The sequence below is a fragment of the Peromyscus maniculatus genome, chromosome 22, assembly GCF_049852395.1.
Source record: "Peromyscus maniculatus bairdii isolate BWxNUB_F1_BW_parent chromosome 22, HU_Pman_BW_mat_3.1, whole genome shotgun sequence".
NCBI lineage: Eukaryota > Metazoa > Chordata > Mammalia > Rodentia > Cricetidae > Peromyscus > Peromyscus maniculatus.
Window position 1 is genome coordinate 9174408 of NC_134873.1, and position 16985 is coordinate 9191392.

The following is a 16985-nucleotide window of genomic DNA, read 5'->3' on the forward strand; positions in this document are numbered from 1 at the left end:
AAAAAAGAGACTGGTTACATGCAGATCTGAGGACAGTCATCTCCCAGCTCCGCCTTCCCCCAGGACAAGCAGGACACCAGAGTGAACCTTGTGCTGTCCAGGACGGGTTCAGGTCTGGTTTATTCTGGTTCTGGCGGCTCCATTTCGAGCTCTGTATTAAGTCAACTCCAAAAGAGGAGCTCAGGATAATTTTGGGAAAATGGGATAAATGTTCTGAGCCCTCTGGAAAGGCAGAAAGAGAGACATGGGGATTCTGTGAAATAACTGCAAATGCTTTGCTGGTGTTGGGGTTGAGACGGGGTCTCACCATAGCCCAGGTTGGCCTCAAACTCTCCATGGAGCCCAGGATGACCTTGAACTGATCCTCCTGCCTCCGCCTCCCAAGTGCTGGGATGACCGGCGTGCAGCAGGTCCACTAAGTTCTCTTCCACTCACCACGTAGATTTCACAAGTCACACAGCCAGGGACAGTGGCACATGACTCTGATCTCAGCACTTGGGAGGCAGAGGCAGGAGGATTTCTGTGAGTTTGAGGCCAGCCTGGGCTACAGAGTGAGTTCCAGGACAGCCAGGGCTGTGAAGAGAGACCTTGTCTCCAACACCACCACCACCACCACCACAGCGCTGGGGCGCCGCTCAGGGTTGAGCACTCGCCTGGCACGCAGGGTCCTGGGTTCAGTTCTCAGCACCACCCAAGAGTGACAACCCATGGCTGACATGTGATTGGCCTCGTGCTCACTGGGGTGGAGGCCTCTGGCCTGGCTGCTGGCTGCCCATCGACCTGCCACTCTGAACAGCCTGTGTGGGTTTTGTCCAGACACATGGGTTGCCATGGACAACAAGACAACACTGGCATCTCCAGCAGCCCCGCCCCGGGAGCTGGCACCTGGCTCTGTTGCTGCGATCATGCTGACTGCCCAGGTCAAGGTCAGCAGTGAAGAGGGCGAACACGGCAGGACAGCGGCACACAGACGGCTGAGACTCGGGCGCTGTGCTACGACCTGGGACAGACCTGGTGCTGATGAGCTCATGGCCCACAAAGGACCCAGGAAAGGCAACTCCCCCAGCAGCCTTCATCTCACCCTCGACTTCTACCCCAGCGCCTTGCTCACCAGGAGCCAGAAAAGGAACATCAGCAGCTGCCACTCATGTCAAACTCCTCAATGTCCCCACGCGCCCGGAGCCCGAGGCCACCCACGGCACACCGCACTCTAGGAGCCTGGGGCTCGGCCACTGGTCACACACTCACTCAACAGATACCTGCCACGAGATGGCACAGCCACATCTGAGGGGAACGGCAGAAGTCACAAAGCCAGCACAGCGGCCTGACACAGACCCAGCAGAGCTGAGCCCCGTGACGGCTGCCAGGCCACCTTTGCTTTTCACCTCCACCTGTCACATACTTGGGGCACTTTCAATATTTGTACAATTTGGCGATACTGGATTGATGGGAATTTTCTTATGAATCATTTATGCCTTCTCCCAGGAATGCTGCTTCTAAGCTTCCCCAGGGAAGTCCTGAGCATACTACCCGCCCCCCACTTTGAGGGAGATATCCTTATCTACTTCTTCCTTATGCCCTGGAGGTTGTGACACATAAAGAAGAAGCCAGAGGTCTCTTCATGGGGCTATTAGACATTCTTGAAGCATCTCTCCCTGCACTTACACTGGAACAAGATATTCAAAACAAAGTAAACTTCAAAAGGCCAAGATTTGGTGGGCTAGAGGAGTTGCCCACAGACCAGATTGCAAGCCTCTTCCCACTATACACTCAGGTGATTACATGGCATACACAGCAACAAAGTTAGATGAGCTGAAGTTACCTCAGCCCTACACAGAGACCTATAGTGATGAGCAAAGTATGGAATGGAAAAGATGATAAAAGAATGAGATTGTCAGGACCTCCCTTTCTTAGAAAAGTTAGCTCATGCAGCAGAGTCACTGTGGTGTCATATGATCAAGGAACAACAGAATGCCAGGATTAGACATAGAGACAAATTCTATGAAGATATAAATGTGAACATTGATTGTATTATGTCAGAATTTTAATAATAACTGCAGCAGCTTTGACCTGAGGATTTTTTCTGGGCACTCTAACCACTAAGAGTTAATAATATACTGCTTGGGACATGGCAAAATACCTGGAGTGGCTTGAAGATCTTGTTTTGGTCTAGTGTCCTTGAAGCCACAAAAGCTACCAGCCTGAGCACAGGCTGTCATAAGCCTCTAGATTCTTAAAAATTGGGTTATGGGGTTAATGAATAAAAATGATAACTCTCAATGATGTCAAAACTTGAGGAAAATGATTGGAAATGATAACTCTGTTCTGTCATAGTTTATTAATGATGACTAAAAGATGAACAAGAGAAGGTGAAACATGTCTAAAAACAAAACTGATATGCTCTATGTTTTGGAACAACATGAATCTATCCCTGCTTACTAAATTCTGTATAAATAAAGAAGCACCCTTGCTGCTAGTCAGCCAGGCTACAAGATTCTCCCGACCATCATGCCTGGCTCATTCCTTCCCCTGACGACTCCTTACATCCTGTGCTGGGACTCGTCCACTTGCTCCTGGAGCTCCACGTTCTAAGAAAGCTGATAGGAACGCAGCAGACCATCCCTGAACGTGTGGGTGACACTCAAGGGGGAGGAGGCAGTGACACCAAGGCCATGCAAAGTTGGCTAGAAACAAGCCAAGCTAAGGCTGGGAATTTAGAAGTAAGAATAAGCCTCTGTGTGTGATTTATTTGGGAGCTGGGTGGTGGGCCCCCCAAAAGAGCAAAAACAAACAATATCTCTCTCCACATGGACGCTGCTCCTGCCTCCCCACTGACCCCAGGGCAGACTCAGCCTTTACCAGAAGAGCCGGGATGGCTTCACCACTCAAGAGCTGCCCTAAGCCAGGTGGGAGGAGCCAGCTGTAAGAGATGCCTTTCTTCTCTGGATGCACCCTGAGAAACACACTGGCCAGGAGATGTGGGGCAGCACCCACGAGAGCTCCTTTCCACACTTGGCCAATATTAGAAGGATGGATGGGTACCCAGCATGCTCCATCCCCATTTGGAGTATTACTCAGCCATGAATAGCAAGGCCCTGACACATACAGCCACATGCAGCAACATTGAGACCACCACACTCAGTGAGAGGTCCAGACACAAAAGGCCACAAAGTGTGGGACTCCACAACAGGCCAATCTCAGGACAGGAAGTAGATCTGTAGGTGCTGGGGTTGGAGAGAGGAGAGCGTGAAGGTGCAGCTCACAGGGATGGAATTTCCTTGGAGACCATGGAATATTCAGGTTAGAGATGATGCATAACTTTGTGAACACACAAAAGTGTAATGAGCAATATATTTCAAATGGGTGAGCTTTGTGGTCTAAAATACACCTCAATGCAGTCTGATTTTTCTATTACATTTTGTGTATGCAAGTGTGTGCTTTTACGTCTCAGTATACATGTGGATAACTTTCAGGAACTGGTTCTCTACTTCCAGCTGGTCCAGGGGATGAGCTGGACAGTCAGAGTTGGTGGTAAGCTCCACTACCCACTGAGACACTTTGTTGGCTGCGACAAATCTGCTGTGAAAAGAAATATATTGGCCCCAGGAATAGTGGTACACACGTCTTTAATCCCAGCACTCAGGAGGCAGAGGCAGGAGAATCTCTCTGAGTTGGAGGTCAGTCTCATCTACATAGTGAGTTCCAGTACACAGAGAAACCCTGTCTCAAAAAAAAAAAAGTTTTTGAGCATGCTTGGTAGGGGCTCCCGCTGACCACGCTCCCAGGCTTCTTTTTCTTTTTATCAGGACACAGCATCTAACCAAACTGCCCAGGCTGATCTTTAACTTTCAATCCTCCTGCCTCAAACTCCCAAGGGTTGTCTGGAAGGCCTGTGCCCAGGCCCAGAACAAAGGCTTCCATCACTATGGTGCTCCAAGAAGGCCTATCTCCCAGCATCCAACTGTGCAGCTAAGACTGTGCTTGCTGAATGAAGGATGCAGTAACTAATCACGGCCTTAAACGGAAGCAACAACATCCACGGGTTCTGATGCACAGGCAATCACACCAACAGGACAATCGTCACAGCACACACCAGCAAGCTTGTTAGTCCAGCGGTAACTGCCTGATTGTATTCCAGAATTCTCAAGAATTAAACAATCTGAGTGCACAGTAGTTTTTATGTGAAGAGGAGGTAGACAGAAGTTGGGATGGTGATGCAAGCCTGTCACCTTGGCATCTGAAAACAGAGAGGCAGGAGGATCACAGAAAGACCTTGTCACAGAACAAAACATAAAAAGAACCAGCGAGCTGGCTCAGTGGATGAGGGGGCGTGCTGGCAAGCCTGAGGGTCGGAGTTCAATCCCCGGAGCCCCATGGTGTTCGAGAGAATGAATTCCTGTTGTCCTTTGACCTATACACACATGCGCACACACGTGCACACACACACACCACACACACACACACACACACACACACACACACACACGACACACACACACACACGCACACACACGCGCGCGCACACACACACACACGCGCACACACACACGCACATGCACGCACACATCTCACACATCTCTCTCTCTCTCTCTCTCTCACACACACACACACACACACACACACACACACAGAAATAAATACAGGTAATACAATTTTGCAGGTTAACCTTATGTTACGCGGATTTGCATCTCCACTTGCGGACTAAGTGCTGAGGACTGCCCCAGTGCAGGGCGGCTCTTTCCTCAGAGTAGGCATGCGTGGCATTGCCTGTGATCGAGACAATCCGGCGTGAAAACTTAGGTCAAAATCCTTCTGACCTTGGCAGCGATGAACTTGGGGACCAAATAAGTGCAGGAGACCTTGCGGGGGAGGCTCCTGTGGTGGGGGGGGGCGGCCTTGCGGGGGAGGCTGGGGGGGGCCTTGCGGGGAGGCTCCTGGGGGGGGGCCTTGCGGGGGAGGCTCCTGCAGGGGGGGGGGGCGGCCTGTTTTAGAAAGTCTGCTTACGCAGCCAAACACTTGCTTAGGCAAGGCCCATAAATAGCCCAGCCCGAGGGGTGAATGGAGCAGGGAGAGAGGGCATTGCACAATGTGGAACCCGAAACAAGACGGGTCAGGGTTTGCAGCCTCGCTGGGCCACGCTGCAGCGAGCCTTACCACTGGAGTGCCAGTGGCAGGGGATCGAAACTGGTAGTTTCTGGAAGAATCTAAAAGTTTCTGGAAGATTCTAAAAGTTTCTAGAATATTTATGGGAGAGGCAGAAGAAAATATTTGAGATTAGTGTCTCAGAATGAATGTATTTTCAAAAAATTATCAATTGAATTTTAAAATGAGAGGAGAGTTGACACTAGGGTCATGGTCTTTGAAATTCTGTGTCGAGCTGTTTGTCTAGAGAGAGAGGCAAACCACAGCAGAACCGGCCGGTCAGCAAGCACTGCTGCGAACTGGGCTCGGGCAGGAGCCGTGGGCAGGAGCGAGGGGTGCATGTGGGCCGCACTGGCAGGAGGCGTGGACAGGAGCGAGGGGTGCATGTGGGCCGCACGGGCAGGAGGCCGTGGGCAGGAGCGAGGGGTGCATGTGGGCCGCACGGGCAGGAGCCGTGGCCAGGAGCGAGGGGTGCATGTGGGCCGCACGGGCAGGAGGCATGGGCAGGAGCGAGGGGTGCATGTGGGCCGCACGGGCAGGAGCAGGGCCCCGCTTTGGTGGTGGGTGTGCCAAGGGACATGTCACCCACCTGTCACCCACCCCAGTGGGGACTGGAGGGACAGGAAGCCCGGCTGCTCCTCCAGCCCTGGTGTACTCCAGGCGACAAGCATGGACTTGTGGCTGTGGAACCAGCCTGGCAGGGCGCATGGGTGCAGCTCCTAGTGAGGAATGTGGCTGCGTCAGGCACGTGGGGACCATGAGTGGGTGAGGTGGACCTGATGCAGTGAGGTGTGGGTCAGGGAGGGGCCTCACGGGCTCTAGAACCTTCTGTGGTGCCTTCAGGATGCAAGATGACATCCAAGTGTGCATGCTGCTAGGGTGGGTACCGTTTTCAGACAGTTACAGGATGTTACTTGACATTGTGGAACATGTAGAAGGCTACGGGTCCATTGGGCAGGGAGGTCATGAACGGGAAAAGAATGCACGTGAGGTGGACATGGAGGGGGCAGCCATGGCCTCTCTTGTATAATACTAGAGGGACCAGCCTCAATATTATACATCCCAGGGCTCAGGAGAGAGAACTACTAACGGTGAGGACTATTTTCAGGAAATAGAATCTCAGCACACCGAGCTCTATAGTCCACTTGCTTTAATTCCTCTGGCACAACATCCTTTATACACAGCTTCAGTTCTGTTCTCATGTCTAGCTCCTTTCTTGCCTGATTTCTCTCTATATTCATCTACTGTTCCCTCTTAAGTTCTATCTTAATTCTCTCGTCTTAACTCTGCCTCATCTAGGTCCTTTTCATCTGGCTCTTCCTCATCTTGTTCTTCCCCACCTGGCTCTTCCTCATCTTCCATCTCGTTCCTCTAGTCCTCTCTTCTAGCCCTTCAATCTAGTTCTTCCCCATCTCAGTTTGTTCCTCTCAAGTTCTTACCCATCTAGTTCTTCCATTCTCTTCTCTCTTCTGTGTCCTTCATTCTCCACGTTCTACCTAAGTCTCCCCGGAATCCAGTTATATCAAGCCCCTGGTTGAGCAAGGTCACCAGGCTTGAATTCTATGGGGTCATCAAGGCAGGTAAGAATTTTCTTTCAAGTGCTTGGAAGGCATCAAAAATCAAAATATTTTGTGACAAGTTCAAATAAAAGGAAACTCACAGTTCAGCATCTGCAAATAAAGTTTTATTGGCACATGGCCCTTGCCATGCCTCCACACACACTGCTTTTAGCTACAACTGAGAAACACTAGCAGCAGCAGCAGCAGCAGCAGCAGCAGCAGCAGCAGCAGCGACCGACTGCCCGTGGACAGCGACACGGGCTGTCTGCTGTGGGGCCAGCGGACACGGGCCATCTGCTGTGGACCAGCCAACTCTGGCCTCCTTGCCCACAGCACTCTGCAGCTGCCTCTACCTGGGGACCGTGAGCTACTTGTGCCAATTTGCAGAAATGTGTACAGGGCAGGCTCCTGAAACAGCACTTTATCCCCTGGTGGGGATGCCTGTCAACCATGCACGCCAGAGGCAGAGGCAGGAGGATGGACGGGAGTTTGAAGCCAGCCTGGGCAACATAGTGAGAAGCACACACACACACACACACACACACACACACACACACACACAAATTCCTCCATTCTGGTAAGCAGGTCAAGAAGCAGAGTGTCATAAAGTCAGCCTCAGATACTGGGCTGCAGTACTTCATCCAAGACCCGGGAACCTCCTAACAGCCATAGAGGACCTTAAGGAGCCAGACCAACAAGATGCCAGGATCCACAAAGCGCAGCTGCTCTGAGGGCCTAGTTACCCAACAGCCAGCTGCAGGAGTATTTATCCTGCGCCACTGGGAAGCAATCAGCAATATTTTGCTATCCTCGAACTTGCTGGGGTTTCTCATTTATTTGGCTGTGCTTAGACATACAAGGTGTCCACCTCGTGAGCCACGCCCCCAGACCCTCACTGGGGATTCTAGGCGGGGCTCCACCCTGACCACGCCCCCAGACCCTCACTGGGGGATTCTAGGCGGGGCTCCACCCTGACCACGCCCCCAGCCCTCACTGGGGATTCTAGGCGGGGCTCCACACTGACCACGCCCCCAGCCCCCTCACTGGGGGATTCTAGGCGGGGCTCCACCCTGACCACGCCCCCGGCCCACCGATAAGGGGAATTCTAGCCGAGGGTGGGGGTTGTGTGGGAGGGTGTTCGGCTGGAACCTCCTCCTGCCCCATTTCTGCCTCCAAACCCTGCCCATTCAGAAAAACTACCAAGAAGTTCAGTTCGGCATTCGCACTAGTGGCAATCGCGGGGGCTCTTCCCCTGAAGCTGTCCAATCCCTGCCTAAAGCGTTATAATTGGGCGCAAACCCAGCTTGTGGCGGACACTCATCATCGATGCGCCTACAGGGAATTAAAGCTCCCTCCTTTAGATTGGCCGTGTGATTTTTTCCTGCCCCTCCCCCCACCTTGATCTCGGGGGGCTGGAGGAGTCACCCGGGAGTTGCTTTGCTTAAATATTCTTTTGCTTTTTCAATTTGGCCTGATCTGGCTGACTGCATCCGGGAGAAACCTGTTACCAGCCAATAGGAAACCTATGGGGGGGGGGAGGGCTCCACACCTGACCATGCTTCAGCCCCTCACTGAGGGATTCTAGGCAGGGGTGGGGAGTGCCCACCCCTGATCATGCCCCCAGCCCCTCACTAGGAGATGCAAGGGGGGCGCTGCTCAACTTCTGATCTACACTCAACCCATCTCTTTAACCGGTTTGTAATTTGAATTTCAGAGGCTATAGCCCACGGGTAGAGAACTTGCTAGCATGTATGTGACCTCGGGTTCCATCCCCAGCACCCCATTACATGAGCTGGGTGGGGCACACCTAGCACTTGGAAGGTGTAAGCAAAGCGTTCAGGTGGAGATCAGCCTTGGGCTCCAGGGCGTCCTATGACTCCCGAGTGAGTATTTGCTAGGCTGCTGGGTGTCTGGGGTTTGAACTCTGTAAAGCAGCAGCGAGACCAGGCTGTCCCAAGCCACTTTACCCCTTCCAGCACGTCAATAGTAACGTTCAGGATATATTTTTCTTTCATAATGGGCATTTTGCTCAGCAGGAAGTCACCTGGAGTGTGTGGGGGTGGGGTGGGGTGGGGTGGGGAGGGGCCTAGCATCCCAAGACCCACACTCCAGGGCAAGAGAGCTGAGCTGCTGAGGGAGAGTGCATATCCTGGAGCACACAGCCAGGGGCAAGATCTGGTAGCAAAATCAAAGACCGCCCTCTCCCATCCAGTGGCTACTTCCTCCCGGAACACCGCCTGGGTCAGGACCAGCTTCCAGGACGACCCTGCAGCCCCTACACACCGGCCAGAGGGCTCAGGGATAAAGACGCCTCTCCTCTGCTAAGCCTGCCGACCTCAGTTCTGGCCATGGGATCCACAGGATGGATGGACAGACAGACCTGACTCCCACAAGCTGTCCTCTGACTTCCACACACAGACACCAAGATAAATTTAAAACGTAATAAAGTATTATAATCTCATCAAATAAATGGGGAAGGTGTAATAAAGAAATAAAATTGCAATACTTGGGAGTTTCTTCCCAACTTCCTTTTCCTCTGGTTTAGGAATGGATGGATGGTGGGATGCATGGACAGACAGACGACAAAACTGCTTTGTCTGCTGAAGGGCTGCATTTGTCCCACATTCAGTTTTAAATACAGTGAAACCTCTGGAAACTTCCAAACTAGAACAAGCACGGAATCTGGGCATTGCCATTGGCCAAACAGAGCCAAGCACTTAACCCTCCACTGTGTGCTCAGCCTCTGCATTTGAGCTAGGACTTCACACCCTCTACCAGGGACCTTCCGTGGGGGCCCGGGGATCCATCTGCCCCCACCCCCACCCCGGCCCTGTCCGCTGGCCACACGGTTTGAGGTAGAAGGGTCCATTCCAGACCGGAAGTCGCCAGCTGAGCGGAAGGAGACTCTTTCCCTGACCGGAAATTGCTGGGGGCGCCATGTTTGGCCTATGGCGAGGCTAGGAGCATGGTTGACAGTCTCCGGGCTGGGAAGACGCAGGCTTCTGCAGGCCTTTTAAGGGTTCACACAGCATGCACTCCTGGAGCACGGGCCAGGCTCTCACCGGGGTTGCTAACACGTGACCACCTCCCCAGCACCTCCTGCCCTTAGCTTTCCACAAGGTGACACACGGGCAGTCACTCAGTCAATTTAAGGACCTCAGACGGTGCCTGGCTGGGCCCACGAATATTTGCTGAATGGACACTGGCTCCAGAACACTGGACAGAAAAGGAAGGCCTGAAGGAGTCTCCTAGAAAAGTGGGGGAAAGTGTTCCTTTACTGTCCTGGGAACCGAGGTTCCAGTGCGGTTCTGATCCACTGGGTGCCCAGAGATGAGAAGCGGGAAAGACTGGTGATGACATGCGGAAGCCAGCAGTATTTCTACAAACTTCCTCCAGGAACCTAGCCCACAGACCACCTCTTGCAGAGAATGTCTTCTGGGCAAAGTGGTGTTTCTGAGGCAAACGGTTTGCAGGAAACAAGACAGTTTGCAGGGCTAGGGGAGACTGGCGCCTGTCACCGCCACAGTGAGCCAGGACTGAGGCGAGCCACCTTGTCTTTCTGGGACACAGCCCACTACACCTTCCTCTCCTGAGATGCCCCTGCTTTGACCTTTCAGTCTCCTTGGTGTTCAGTCTTGGAGGTGACCTGCTCTTCTGCCATATCTGTTTCTACTCAGCTCCTTCTGCTCAGAGGCCTCGGTTCAATGTGACTTAGTGTCCAGGTGGGAACAACAGCAGAGGACGTGGGTGGGCGGGTGGATGGATGGATGTGTGGTGGATGGATAGGTGGACAGGTGGATGTGTGGTGAATGGATAGGTGGACAGGTGGATGTGTGAGTGAATGGATAGGTGGACAGGTGGATGTGTGGTGGATGGGTGGACAGGTGGATGTGTGGTGGATGGATAGGTGGACAGGTGGATGTGTGGTGGATGGATAGGTGGACAGGTGGATGTGTGGTGGATGGATAGGTGGATGGATGGATGTGTGGTGAATGGATAGGTGGACAGGTGGATGTGTGGTGGATGGATAGGTGGACAGGTGGATGTGTGGTGGATGGATAGGTGGACAGGTGGATGTGTGAATGGATAGGTGGACAGATGGATGCGTGGTGGATGGGTGGACAGGTGGATGTGTGGTGGATGGATAGGTGGACAGGTGGATGTGTGGTGGATGGGTGGACAGGTGGATGTGTGGTGAATGGATAGGTGGATGGATGGATGTGTGGTGGATGGATAGGTGGACAGGTGGATGTGTGGTGAATGGATAGGTGGACAAGTGGATGTGTGGTGGATGGATAGGTGGACAGGTGGATGTGTGGTGAATGGATAGGTGGATGGATGGATGCGTGGTGGATGGGTGGACAGGTGGATGTGTGGTGGATGGATAGGTGGACAGGTGGATGTGTGGTGGATGGATAGGTGGACGGGTAGATGCGTGGTGGATGGAGAGGTGGACAGGTGGATGCATGGTGGATGGGGGGATGACCAGCAAAGAGGGACTTTGAGGACACAATGCTCATTTAAAAGGAGGCAGACACAGACATCCACCCACAGGAGGTCCCCCAAACCCTCAGATCCAGAGACAGGAGCCGGGACAGTGGCACCAGAGGCTGGAAGTTGGTGGTGAATGGCTGAAGACCATTCACCAGGGTGGGAGGGAGCTCTGGAGATGGAGATGGCCACACAGATGTTCTTCGTGTGGCTGGGTTGTGGTGACACAGGCCAGCTGTGAGTCGGGTGGACATCACGGACTCCTCCATCCGTGTCTTCATCCCATGTCCACGCTGAAGCCGACCTCTGACTTGGACACCCTTGTCCTGTGGCTGCCCCGCGCCCCCCCCCAGCTCCCTGCTCACCGCTGTCCTCTCAGTGTTCGAGCACACAACTCACCCCCTCTACACCCCCGAGGTCACTGTGCTCAGGAGTCTGGGACGCCATGCTGAGCACCAGGCCCTGGAGAGCCTTGGGGACAGACACTGGGTCCTTGTCCACCCCCACTGCAGCTGCAGCCTCCAGTGCTGACACCAGAAGCTCTGACCCCAGAGACCTCCAGCCCAGCAAGACACAGGGACAGGGAAGGGCCGGGCAGACAGACGCGGCTCGGGCCCAATGGTCACATTCTTGTGTGTCACACGCGCTCATGTCTGTCACTGCTTTGTACATGAGCAGTTTTGGAGTCCAGGGTTCAGTGGGTAGAGTGACGGCTTATCAGGCAAGGAGCTTTGGTGGCATGCGCCTGTCACCCAGTGCTCAGTAGGTGATGTCAGAATGAGGAGGAGGAGTCTAAGGCCATCCTTGGCTACACAGCAAGTCTGAGGCCAACCTAGTCTACCACAGCCGCCCACCTACACAATTTAAAAATAACCAACAGGTTTTGACCCAAGAGTCATTGTTAACAACCCCTGCTTAGGCTAAGACCTTCTGGAAGTTTCCTGAAAACAGGCCATGCCCCTTCTCCCCGTCAGCCACTCTGAGGTTTGCCGAAGCCCTGGCCCCCGTCAGAACACCTTCTGCACCCCAAGGGGACGGTAAGCCAGTGAGGATGGTGGCCCGCATCTGATGGGCCCTGGACACAGCTCAACACCTCCATCTCACGCCTGCCAGCCAGTTTCCATGGCTCCACCCCACCTCACCTCCCTCTGTCACCAGGTCGCAGCCGCCCCCTCTTCCCCTGCCCCGAGTGTGCCCAGTGGATCCCACACAGCACTCCACCCCAGGACCTCTGCACTTCCTGAACCCTGATCTTCTTCCTCTGCCCCCCAGTGCTGGATGACAGGCCTGCTCTGCACACCTGGTTTCTGGTCTTCCGGGTGCTGGGGACGGAAGCCAGAGCTCTGTGTGCACCAGGCAAACGCTCTACCACTGGGCCCCAGCACGTCACTCTCCCTACCTTACAGTTTTGTTACTTGATGTATGTGAAGGTTCTGCCTGCATGCATCTGTGCGTCATATGCATGCCTGGTGCCCATGGAGGTCAGAGGACAGATCCCCTGGAGCTGGAGCTGGAGAAGGCTGTGTGGGAATGGGAACCAAACCCAGGTTCTCTCCAAGAGCAGCAAGTGCTCTTAACCCTGAGCCCTCTCTCCAGCTCCACTCTACCTATTTTTAATGGCTGAATAATATTCCTTGAGTTAATCAGTGAGTCCCCGTGATGCACGCCCCAGCGGCAGCAGGCCCTGGGTCTATAAGGAATTAGGAGCGGTCAGTCATCTTGGCAGGAAATCACAGGATTCACTAGGACCCAAAAGAGGAAGCCAGAGTTGCCAGGGTGCTGGGCAGGGTGGCAGAACCTGCTAGGCCCACACCTCCTATGACAGGAATGTGGCTGTAAGAGCCGAGGTGCAGAGGGCTGGTCCTGGGGACTGAGTTCAAGTCCTGGCATGACGGCCAGGCCAGCCTGCCTCCCGGTGGCTTCCTTCCAGACATCACAGTGTTGGCATCTGAAAGTTGGTGATTTCAGATGTCAAAGCTGCCCTGCCCATTGGGCTGGCCACCCAGCCAACTCACGGTCACCATGATGCCCAAGGCGGGAAGTGGGGTGAGGAGAGAACACTCAACATGAGCAGTGAGGTTAAAATTCCAGCGGGTACTGTTTTGTAGCTGGGGTCACGGTACAAATGAATGTGGTCCTGAGTGAATCCCCAACACTACAGTCCGTAGGGCACTGGGCAGGACCCCAGAGGAGATGGGAGCCTTAACCACTGTCATTTCCAGTATGGAGACAAACGGCATCCAGACAAAAGGGTGGGGTATCCTGGGAGCTGCTGATGGCCCCTGGGTCAGCCTGAGGGCTTCACAATCTGAGTGCCCAGCTGCTGCTCACTCGTGGAACAGTAAGGCATGGGGGAAATGGACGTGGGGGACCACGGGGAGCTGGACTTGGCCACCTCAGGTATCAGGAACAATCTACAAAGGAGCAGCATCACCTGTGCACACACGAATGCTGGGGAGCCCCATCCAGCACTGAAATCCCAGTAAAGGGTAGGGGGCGGGGGGGGGGGCGTTTCTGTGAGTTCAAAGCCAGCCTGCTCTACATAGCAAGTTCCAGAACAGCCTTGTCTACAGAGTGAGACCCTGTCTCAAAAAATACAGGTTAATCAAAAGAACCCGGGCGAGGAGGCCTGGGCAGCAGCAGCAGAATGCTTGCCTGGCATACAGAGCCCTACACCTCAATAACAAGCAGGCAGACAAGGAAAGAAAGAAACAAAACATATACCATGCGATTTCTTAGAGCTGAGGATTTAACAAGCCAAGCAATTATTAGTTTATAGATGAACTAATTAATGTGTGAATATATTAGTTGTGCTAATTAGCATAGATGAATATTTATATCACCAATGGGACTGGGAGGGAGCTTGCCGCCAAGCCTGATAGCCCTTGTTTGATCCCTAAGACCCACATGAAGGAAAGAAGCAACTCCTATAAGTTGTGCACCGACCTCCAGACGTGCACGCGAGGTGATGCCCACACACTGAAATAATAGAGATTTGAGAAAATACCACAACTAGTGCAATTGAAGGCACCAGGGACTCTTCACGCAGCAAGAGAATTATGAGCTTGTTCACAAGCCTGCAGTGGGTGGCTCTAGGGCTCAGGTCCACAGGGACCCACCTGACAGGCAGCAGAACTTTGTAACATTTTGTTCAGCCATCACTGATTCAAAGTATCCACCATCTGCTCCCCGGCTCCCGCCCCTCAGTGTGTCCTCCGGCGGTGCCGGTGGACATGGTGGCCTGATCCTTTCCCTGAGGCCGGAGCTCTGGCTTCTCCAGTTTCTCCAGCGGGAGTGGGTGAGTGGCCACACCCGGGGGGATTTTCCAGTCCATTCTAGTCCTTGAACCCGAGCCGGAGGAAGGGCAGGGACAGCCTCCAAACTCAGTCACCCCCCCCCCCCAGACAAGCACCCTCCACAGACTGGCCAAAGAGGTTAAAAAGACAGACAGGAAAGGTTTTTAAAAAGTCCTGTGTCATTATTTTATTATTATACCACGGTCGCTCGGGAAGTGTCTCTACCTCACTTCAAAGCTCACTGCAGAGCCAGGGGTGGCTCAGCAGGTGAGGACTCTTGTCACCAGGACTGCTGACCCCAGGTCCTGGACCACGTGTGTGGGGGCACCCGGGTAGCCACACACAATAAATAAATGCATGTAAAAAGTTCAACAGAAAAGTGAATCACTTGACAATAATCATCTGACCCTGAGGACCTACGGGCAGTTAAGGCGACTGCTGTGGAAGGAGCCACTGTCCTCGGGGTGGCCCCACTCCCGAGAGCAACCCCAACTGAACCCCACTCTCTTCAAGGAAAAAGAGGCAAAAGGCAGAGGAGGGGCTGGGTAGCCAGAGGAGGGGTCATCAGGAGTGGGAGGGGGTAAGAGAGGTGAGTGGGGGAGGTATGATCAGAACGCATACTTGCAGGGAAAGGTCAGAGGCCACACTGTGCGCAAGTGATTCGTGCTAATAGGTATTTAACACCTAATCATCCTAGGATTTTCCTCGGCGGAACAGGATTCCCGTGTAAAGCTGCGAGCAAAGCAAGGCAATGACTGGGGACCGGAGTGCCACCCCCGGACGCGCTCAAGTAGGGGTGAGGTCTCTGGAGAGGCGCGGCCAGCTGCTTTCCCAGTGCGCCGCCCCCTCCCCCTCCGCGGCCGGCACCCCCCTGGGGTCTGCCCGGGGCTGCTGAGCTCCCGGCTGGGGCTGGCCCAGGAAACAACCGCTGCTCTGGCGAATCCCGACTGCGAACGCGGACGCGGCCCACGGGGAGGGGCGAGGAGGACATGGGTGTTTTGGGGTGTGCGTGCGTGTGCACGGGTGGGGTCCACACGCACCGGCGCGCACACACCCTCCCGGCTTCCCGGCTCCTTCTGCAAACGGTTCACACCGTGTTTTCTTTCGGGAAAGTTTTCTGGATTGCGGATCCCGGCAGCGAAGAGGAAGCTGCGAGTGCGCGTGAGCTCCCCGGGACGGCGTGGGAAAGGACTGCGGGCCCCGGGACACCCCCCAAAGGCAGTGCTGTGGGGTTCCACGCGGCGGGGGAGGGGGTCCGAGGGTCTGGGGCGCCGGGGAGTGTGGGGTGGACAATAGAGTGCGAAGTGGGGAGGAATCCTCTCCAGAACAAACGCACCGTTTCGGTCAAAGCACAGGAAAGGGGTGTCGGGGGCGGTGCCCTCCAATCCAGTGTGTCTGAGTCAAGGAGGGAACCGGGCGCTTGGGACTTAGGGGGCAAACAAGAGGGTGCCCTCGGAGTCAGGTTCAGGGATGACAGCCGGGGTCCCAGTGTACCCCGATTTCAGAACTGTAAAGGGGAGACGATGCCCCTGGGTTTTCAGACTTGGGTGAGAAAGGCTGGCTCCGTGGGAGCCCCCAATCCAGGCTTTGGGTGGTGACTGTAAGGAGCAGAATTGGGGACGCCCCCAATCCAGGCTTTGAGGGTAACCAGAGTGAGGAGCTACTTTGGGGGCGCCTCAGCGCTCCAGGAGCTTCTGGGTAAAAACAAGAGACAAGGGGGTCTTCTGGAGTCCCCGCCCCTCAAAGTTAGATGTAGCACGTCAAACCCGGCCAGCGATCGCCACACTTCACAAACTTTGGAGAGTGTGAGCGGGGCTCCCCCCGCCCGAGCCCAGGGCTCCCTCAAATCAGAGGTGCGGATCAGAAGTGGACGAGGTCGGCGCCTGCAAAGTTGGGGCGCTGGGTCCCGCCACGCCCGCCCCCGAGACCCCCCCAGCGGAGTCCCCGCCCGCCGCCGCCCCCCGCCAGGGCCCGCACCGCTCACCTGGAGTTCGGCGGGGAGTTCGGGTAGCGGCTCCCGCGGCGGCGGCCGCTGCGTGTCGCTCCGCGTTGGCAAGTAACAGTCTCCACGGCTACAGTCTCTATGGCGGCGGCGGTGGCGGCGCCGGCCGCTCCTCCTCCGGCTCCCGCCGCCCGCCCGCCCGCACCTAGCGCCCGCCCGCTTCGGCCTCGCGCAGCCCTCGCGGGGCGGGGCGTTGCGCCCGGCAACGGTTACCAGGCTGCACGGCCCCGCCCCCCCAACGGCCCGCCCATGCCCGCCTCCAACGGCCTCGGGGAGGGCGGGCGCTCTTTCCATTGGCTGCTCATGGTGCCCGTCAGGGATGAAGGGGCAGCGCCTCGGGCAGAAGCTTGGCCAATCGCTGTGGGGAAGGGTGGGGCCTGGCGGGCGGCGCGCGGCTCTGGGTTGGTTCGGGGGCGGCGCGCGAGGGCCGGCGGGCGGCGCGCGTGGAGGCGGCGCGTGTTTCCGTGTTGCCGTGACTCTGCCAGACGCAGAGGC

General features: G+C 55.1%; 1 protein-coding gene across 4 annotated transcripts in view; it reads right to left on the reverse strand.

The window, feature by feature from the left end:
* The window catches only part of Rfx2 (regulatory factor X2), a 59261-nt gene extending 42602 nt beyond the window's left edge, over positions 1 to 16659 (reverse strand). Inside the window, exon 1 of one of the 4 annotated variants that reach the window (XM_006982272.4) lies at positions 16473 to 16659. The gene's annotated coding sequence lies outside the window, so the exon portion shown is untranslated. The remainder of the gene's footprint in view (positions 1 to 16472) is intronic. The other 3 variants (XM_016000839.3, XM_076559297.1, XM_006982273.4) reach the window with 3 other exon arrangements.
* Between the last annotated feature and the right edge of the window lie 326 nt (positions 16660 to 16985).